Source organism: Papio anubis, chromosome 10, assembly GCF_008728515.1.
Source record: "Papio anubis isolate 15944 chromosome 10, Panubis1.0, whole genome shotgun sequence".
Classification (NCBI taxonomy): Eukaryota; Metazoa; Chordata; class Mammalia; order Primates; family Cercopithecidae; genus Papio; species Papio anubis.
In genome coordinates, this window is record NC_044985.1 from 45926744 (window position 1) to 45934930 (window position 8187).

Sequence of the window (8187 nt, forward strand, 5' to 3'; positions counted from 1 at the left end):
TAAGGTATTGAAAATATGATCACCAAAGTTTATTTAAATCAAAATAGGTTTTGTGAAATAAAATCGAGGAAGCCCCTCAGAACAGAAAGGCAAAGTTGGATAATATAATGGAAAGTTAAGAGACATAAAATATAAACTCAGGAAGTTTGAGGAATAAAGGGCAAAGAAGGCAGAGGGGAAGAGGTTATTACAGGATGAATGCAAGGGAATTTCCCCAAACTGTAGAAGAAAATATGTTTTTCAGGGCCCACAAAATATCCAGCACAAAATATGATAAAAGACTTATACCTAAACACATAATTGTGAAATTCTATGATATTGATTATAAAGATAAAATTTTATATTCTTCCTTAGAAAAAAAAATAAGTATCATGTGAAAGAATCAAGAATTGGACTGACCACACACTTGTCACTGCCAGTCAGATTCTGCAAAACAATGGATCTATTTTTTCAAAGTTCTGAAATAAAATACTAATCAAACTAGAATCTACTTAACTAAGACACTGTTAAATATGAGGACAAAATAAAAGATTTTCAGATGTGTGATAAATCAGAGTTTATACTCCGAGCATTCTTTTGTAGAAAGGAACTCAAGGGTGTATTTCAGCAAAATAAAGAAGTAAAGTACTAGAGCCATCACTCAGAGAGCAAATGACGAGACCAGATGCTAACAACAAACGTTGTGTGACTTCCTATCTCCAGCCACTTCTGAAGTCAGATCTACTTTCTTGAGTAAGTAATTTTTTTCTAAGTTTGTGTTGTTTTTCATACCATTTGGAACCAAGAGTCCTGGTAGTCACAATAATGTTTGGAGGTACTAGATGGATTGTAAAAGCAGAATCTCTAAGTACCTTCTTCGCTGAACAGCATGGGAATTGGTGCCACAGAGAAAGAAATGTGATCCTACCAAACCAGTTAGCTCAAGAGCAATGCTTAAGTAGTCATAGTAATTTAAACTGTTTATTGATTTAAAATTTTTAGAAGTCACTGAGACCTTTATAGTCAGAGAAATTGTCAATCTTAAGAAGTATAAAAGTAAATGTACATGTAACCAAAGTTGGGAAGTGAAAGAGAGTGAAGAAAGGTAGGTAAGGAAGACAGAGGGCAGGAAAGCCCATGTCCTCATCTCCCAAAGCAGATAGTGAAGAGATCTCACCTGTGAAGACCAGAATAAGAATTGGAGGCACACATAACAGTCCCTGCCATGTTATCACCAAATGGTGTTGAGAGCACATTGTAGGAAGGGAAATACATTCATAGAAATACAGAAGCCACAAGATTTTTAAATGTAATTTCAGAACTTCAAAAATAAGTCTACAAACTCATGTGATGGATATTAGGTCTATTCCTAACTAGTCTTATACTATAGATGAAATTTGTGCTTCGCGTCTTTTTCCCTTTTTAGGAACATTTGCTCCACAGTGCAGTAAAAAAAAAAAATAAATAAAAATGGGTAAAGGATCAAAGCAGGCAGTTCATGCAGGCAAATCCACACATTCACAAAAGGTGAAAATATAAAATTAAAAATGTTAAATATTTCAAAATAGGATCATTTTAATTTGGATTATCAGAGATTAAAAAGACTAGAGAACCCTACTGGTAGCAAGGCTGTAGAGAAGCTGGCACTTTCATACTCAGCTGGTGGTAGAAGAAGGACTGAAAACTTTCTGGAGGGAAATTTAGGAGTAAATGTCAAAATTACACATATTTTTTGGTATAGCAAACCTAACTCTAGGAATGTGCTTTAAGGTTAACATGGATAAGTGTACAAAGATGCAAATTCAAGAATAGTTTTTGAAACTCTGTTTACAGTATCCAGAAATTAAAACTATTCAAGAATTCATCCAGACAAAATTAGACAAATAAATTATGTAACACATAAAAATAAAGGATACAGGTCTAAATTGGTTGACATGGAAAATGTCTAAAATCTGTTGCTTAGTATATACAGTATGACTTTATTTTTGCGGAGGGGAAGAAGGAAATATTTATGTAGCTGTGTACATAGTGGAAACTCTAGAAATACATGTCTCAGAGCCATGAGGACCAAGGTGGGGCTTGGTGCCATGGTGTGTCCTGGAAGCAGATAAGAAAAGCGGTGCAGCCGGGCGCGGTGGCTCAAGCCTGTAATCCCAGCACTTTGGGAGGCCGAGGCGGGTGGATCACGAGGTCAGGAGATCAAGACCATCCTGGCTAACATGGTGAAACCCCGTCTCTACCAAAAATACAAAAAACTAGCCGGGCGTGGTGGCGGGCGCCTGTAGTCCCAGCTACTCGGAGGCTGAGGCGGGAGAATGGCGTGAACCCGGGAGGTGGAGCTTGCAGTGAGCCGAGATCGCGCCACTGCACTCCAGCCTGGGCGACAGAGCGAGACTCCGTCTCAAAAAAAAAAAAAAAAAAAAGAAAGAAAAGCGGTGCAATGCCTACGGTATATTTATAAATAGTAGTAAATATCACCAAAAGTTGGTCTTCTGTTTATTATCACTATGTCCAGAAATTCTAAACTATTTTCAAGATAGAACACTTTTTCCTGCTGAGGCAGATGACTCTGCTCCTACTGTACCCCTTCCTTGGTGTGCTAATCTATCAGAGGTCAAAAATATGTATCCCAGTGAGAAAATAAAATTAGGTAAGAGGGCGAGCTGATCAAGAAAGTTATAGAACATATTTCTTTGTGTAAGTAAAAAATACCAGGTCAAGTTTAGGACCTTCCAGTCCTTGCCTGGTCTGCCATGTGGACTTCCTGGACTCCCTGTCCTCCAGTTTGGCCCCTGGCCCATCAGAGGGAGCCTGAGGTCCACTCTCCACAAACCTGCCGGCCATGCCACAAATGCAGCCTTTTTCTTTCATGAGCTTGAATGATTTTTTTAAAAGTCTTATTCCCATGGCAAGTTTGAATTTTAAAAGAGAATCACTAAAAATGCCATGCTTTAATCTAAAGTAATGAATATCTTAACAGTGGTGAATTCAGGCAGCATGGCTGGCTGATGGGAAAGTTATGTAACTATTTCAGGAAGTAGATTTTAAGGCAGTAAAGAGTCTGGGAAAGGAGGAGACAGAAATTTGTGTAGCACATCTTACATCATATCATCATATCATACAGTTACCATGAGTAAGGCCAGGCCTCAGGTTTTCCAGATATAATTGAGATACTATCATAAAAAAATTAACTGGCCTTGACTCAAGGTCTGTGTAGTTTTAAGCCCATACATACATAATGTTTCTTATGTGTCTGGTAGAAGGCCCTGGGAAAGAAAAAGAGAATGATAGGAACATAATATTTATGGATGAAAAAATAATAAAGACATTACCAAAATGGGCTAAGTCCTTGCTCAAATGTTACCTTCTAAATTAGGCCCAATTCCCCATTTAAAATCAGCTCCCCTTAGCTTCCCATTTTTCTGATCTTACTTTTTTCCCCCCAATAGATCTTACTACCATCCAACATCTTATAACATTTATTATTTTTATTGCTTATTGCCTCTTTTCCCTGCATGGAGCTCCATGAGGGCAAGTACTTTTGTTTGTTTTGCTCATATATCCCAAGAGCTGAGGAACAATGCTTGGCATAAAATAAGTATTTAATCAGTATTGTTGCCTGAATGAATGAATGAATGAATGAATGTAGGACAGAGAGGATACGGAGCTGTCCTGCGGCCCTCTGTGGCCCAAGCTAGATGACACCAAGAGGGAGCACTTCCAAGTGTGACCAGGAAAGAGTCAAGCTCCTTTTTTTAATTAAACGATTAGATGTTAACCATTATTATCTAAAAATGGTCATTTAATCCTTGTGCTACTGCTTCAGGGTGCCTTTCAAGATAAATTGCAGGTTTTAAAAAAATTGTAATGTGGAGAACTAGTAATAGGAGAGTTTATTGCAGCTATTCAGTCATTTTTCCTGAGAACTGAGGAAAGATTACCAGCTATTTATGAGAAGTATCTGTTTCATGGATTAGTAAAGTGAGAATTAGTTGAACTCCATGTCTACTTCCTTTTGACATTTTAATTAGTGAAATTTGAATGAATGTATAATCTAATAATACTGTGATCCAATGTGATTCTTTTCAGCAATTTGTAGTTTATATAAAAATATATGGTAGTACTAGAATACTATAATTAATTATAATAACAATCATTTGATTAAATTCTGGAAATGCTAGAAATCTCAAAAAATCCTTGTCAGGTTCATGTGCCAAAACTGTGGAACTCTTTTTTTAACAAGTGATTTACCATGCTCTTGGGGGATGACTTGGTATAACATCAATTTTAGTAGCAATGCTAAGCTAATGTAGACAAGGAGTTGTCTGGGGGCCTCTGAGCTCTGCAAAGCCTATGGGGCCATCTGGACCATCAGGCTGCTGAGGGATTGAGCTTTCCCTCCAATTGGCACAAACTCTGATGCAGCAAGTTCTCCCTTTCATGCTGCCTCCTCCTCCAGACTCATCCTCTGGAAGAAAGCGTCACAGGGGAGGGAGTTGTGAAGAAGGATGGAGGAAGCAGTAGGCAGGAGAAAGGAAAGCCGGGGAAGGTGGACTCTCTGGAACTGCACAATCTGTTCAGGCATTAATTTACTGTCCTATTATGTGACTACCACTACCAAGGGCAGGACTTTGTGTAGCAGACAAGCCCAAGTTTTAAGACAAAGAGGATTTGATCTCCCTACACCCCATCTTTTAAAGTGTTAAAAGACTACCAGACAGGACTAGACTACCAGTCTAAGGCAGTGAAGAGAGTGTTTTGGGAAAGCAGGGACCCACAGACACCAGCATGGGGTCATAAATATAAAGGCTAGAGTGGAATTTCCCTGAGGAAGAAGAAAGAAAATGAAGGCAATGATTGCATTAATGTCAATGGCAGAACGGCTCTGCATCTCTACCCATGCAGATCAACCCTGGAGTGTCAGGAAAAGTAAAGACAAGACAGTACTCTGGTGGTGTCAATACATGTATGGGCTACCATATTGTGCCATTGATATCTTTTTCATTTGGGGATATATTTCTCATGCTTTGACCCAATGCTGTTGCTGAAACTCAGTTTTGACCATGCCCTTTACTCAGTTGTCACTTTGATCTTTGGGAAAAATATAGGGAAAGAAAGGCAATGGGAGTGAGCAGGCATGAAGAGCCAGAGGGTCAGAGTATGTCCTAGCCTTGCTCGCATGTGGGGAAGTATAAGACATAAAAATGAATCAGAGCCTTGTTCTGCTTTTCCTCCCCTACCTCAAACACTGCTAATGATCTTGCCTTAGTAAAAAAGAGACTACTTTATATTCTCTTTTAAACTGAGTTTCCTGGAAACAGATTTTGAGATGAAGAGATGCAAACAGAGTTAGTTTATTTTTTTTGGAAGGAGTAAGGGGGAGTTGCTCTTACAAGAGACACCTGTAGGAAAGTGAAGGAAACAGGATGGGGCAGAATGAAATGCTGAACAGCAGTACAGTGGCAAAGGAGGCCTCCGTCAACCCTTCAGAGACTTCAGAATTTGGACTGTCCCTTCAGAGTTGTCTCAAGTGGAGTAAATGAAACAGACTTAGGCCCCTCATCAGTCATTATTTGGCTTCAGGCTACCCTCCAGAGGGCATAGCCTGAGGGAAAGTAGTTCCCCACAGCCTAGGACAATACCCATCAAGAGAGGCAGCTGTGAACTGTCAGCAGCCATATTCATAGCCCCAGCAAGGTGAGTACCTTGACCCTGAAGAGGGAATCTTCACAAAAAATCTGTCTTGGTCCATTCCTCTGCTATAACAAAATACCTGAGACTGGGTAATTTATAAACAATGGCAATTTATTTCTCACAGTTCTAAATGATGCAAAGTCCAAGATTAAAGCATTGGCATTTGGGTGTCTGGTGAGGGCCTTCTTGCTGTGTCTTCATATGACAAAGAGTGGAAGGGCAAAAGGAGCCTAATAGCTCACTCCCATAAGCCTTTTTATAAGGGCATTAATTCCACTCATAAGGACAGAGCCCTCATAGTCTGATCACCTCCTACAGACCCTTCTTAATACTATCACATTGGGTCTTAGGTTCCAACATGTAAATCTTTAGGGGACACACACTTTCAAACCATAGCAGGACCACAGTGTCCATTATGTAGTCTTACGATTAATTGTTTTATGATATAAAGATGGGCGCAACCAGAAAGAGAAGACTTCAAGGAGTTAAAAGAAAAATAAGGGACTTTAAAGCCGGCTAATAACCCTCAAGAAGAAAACTAGGACTTCATATTTAAACAAACTGTGTCTATGTCTTTCTTAAAAAAATGAAATGTCTAGAACTGCACTATCTGGTACAGTAGCCACTAGCCACATGTATCTATTGAGCACTTGAAATGTGGCATGTACAAATTGAGATGTGCTATAAGTGTAAAATAGCACATCACAACAATTTTTAAAGACTTAGTATGAAAAAAAGTGAACTATCTTATTAATAATTTTTATATTGGTAGCATGTCTATAATATTTTGACTATATTGAATTAGATGAGTTATTAAATTTAATTTTAACTACTTCTTGTGACTTTTTAAAATGTAGCTATTAAAAAATTTAAATTAGTTATGTGTATCCCACCATAGTTTTATTGGACAGAGCTTGTCCAGGATAATCTTAAAGTCTGATAAAGTTGTTATCTCAGGCCACAGACTATAGCAGAGTAAAAATGGAAAAAGCAACATAATGGACATTCTCGTTACACAGCATTCTCAGTAACACATTTCCCTGGCCTTTCTAAATTGGTAACCTTTTGGGCTCCTCATTTGGCTATTGAGAGGCTGTATTAGCTCAAGCTGCCATGCAAAATGCCAAAGACTGGGTGGCCTGAACAACAGAAATTAATTTTCTCCTCACAGTTCTGGAGACTGTAAGTCTAAGATCAGGGTGTCAGCATGGTCAGGTTCTGGTGAGGGCTCTCTTCCTGGCCTGCAGATAGCCACCTTCCTACTATATAATCACAAGGCAGAAGGATGGGGGAGCAGGAGGAGCTCTCTGGTTTCTTCTTTTGCAAGGGCACTAATCGCATCATAAGGGCCACACCTCATTACCTCATCTAAACCTAATTAACTCTCAAAGGACCCATCTCCAAATACCATCACAGTGGGAGTTAAGACTTCAGTATATGAATTTGGAGTTCATAAAAAAAATTCAGTTCAAAACAGAGACCAAGATAGCACCTAGGTCATGCCACTAGTTTGCCCTCATTGATAGAGCGGCAATGAACATAGTAAGTACTCAAGACTCATTATGTCACTCTTCTAGGGAACCAGAATCTCTGGGAAGTAAAAAGGTTTGCTCTATTCCTATTCAAAAGAGATTCTGACTTGCTTTAAACATTTTCCTCAGGACAAGAGAACTATATCTGCCATGGCTCAGTGTGGATAGACTATGAAACAGCTGGAGCCCAGTGAGCAAGTTTTTGGGTACAATAAAATAGTTATTCCATATGCCAGGAATATGACTACATTTGGCACTAGTTGATGACCAAGCAGAACTATGAGTCATATTTAGGGCAAAAATAAGGTGATGCAAATAAATTACTTGCATTTGTTTCTATCACCAACTGTGCTATACTTTCATATTTATTTTATTTATTGCCATCAATGTCATGCTAGCCTCCTTTCCCCAGCTCATGATTTTATTTGAACGTCATCCAGAACCACTCATTCCTCCCATTCCCCCTCCCACTGCCAATGACCAAATCCAGATTTTTGTTAACCTCAGCTAGAATGACTGCAACCAGATTTTTCCTTGATCTTTTTCCTTCCACTTTTTTTCTTCAATCTTTGATTTAGCCTGTTAACTCCTTGTAGGTCATCTTTTCTAAAACATGCCATTTTCCTGCTCAAGAATAACTTCATATTGGTTACCAATCAAACCCAGATACAGTATAGCATTCTAGTACACAAGCAAAATGTGTTAGGCTTTCTTCTTCTTTCTTGTTCTTTATCTCTTTTTGGAAAACACTTCTTACTCCTTTCCTATCTTTAAATTATATTAAATATGGATCTAACACCTCATCATTTGAATTATTTATTTATTCTAATTCAGAATCTTTTCTAAAATAATCTAGAACTTCTCTTGATTGATCCCTGGCTTTTATAAACTCTACAGTGCCTATAATTTGTATCCCATGTTGTTGTTGTATGCCTATATATTTTTTTTTTTTTTTTTTTTTTGAGACGGAGTCTCGTGCTGT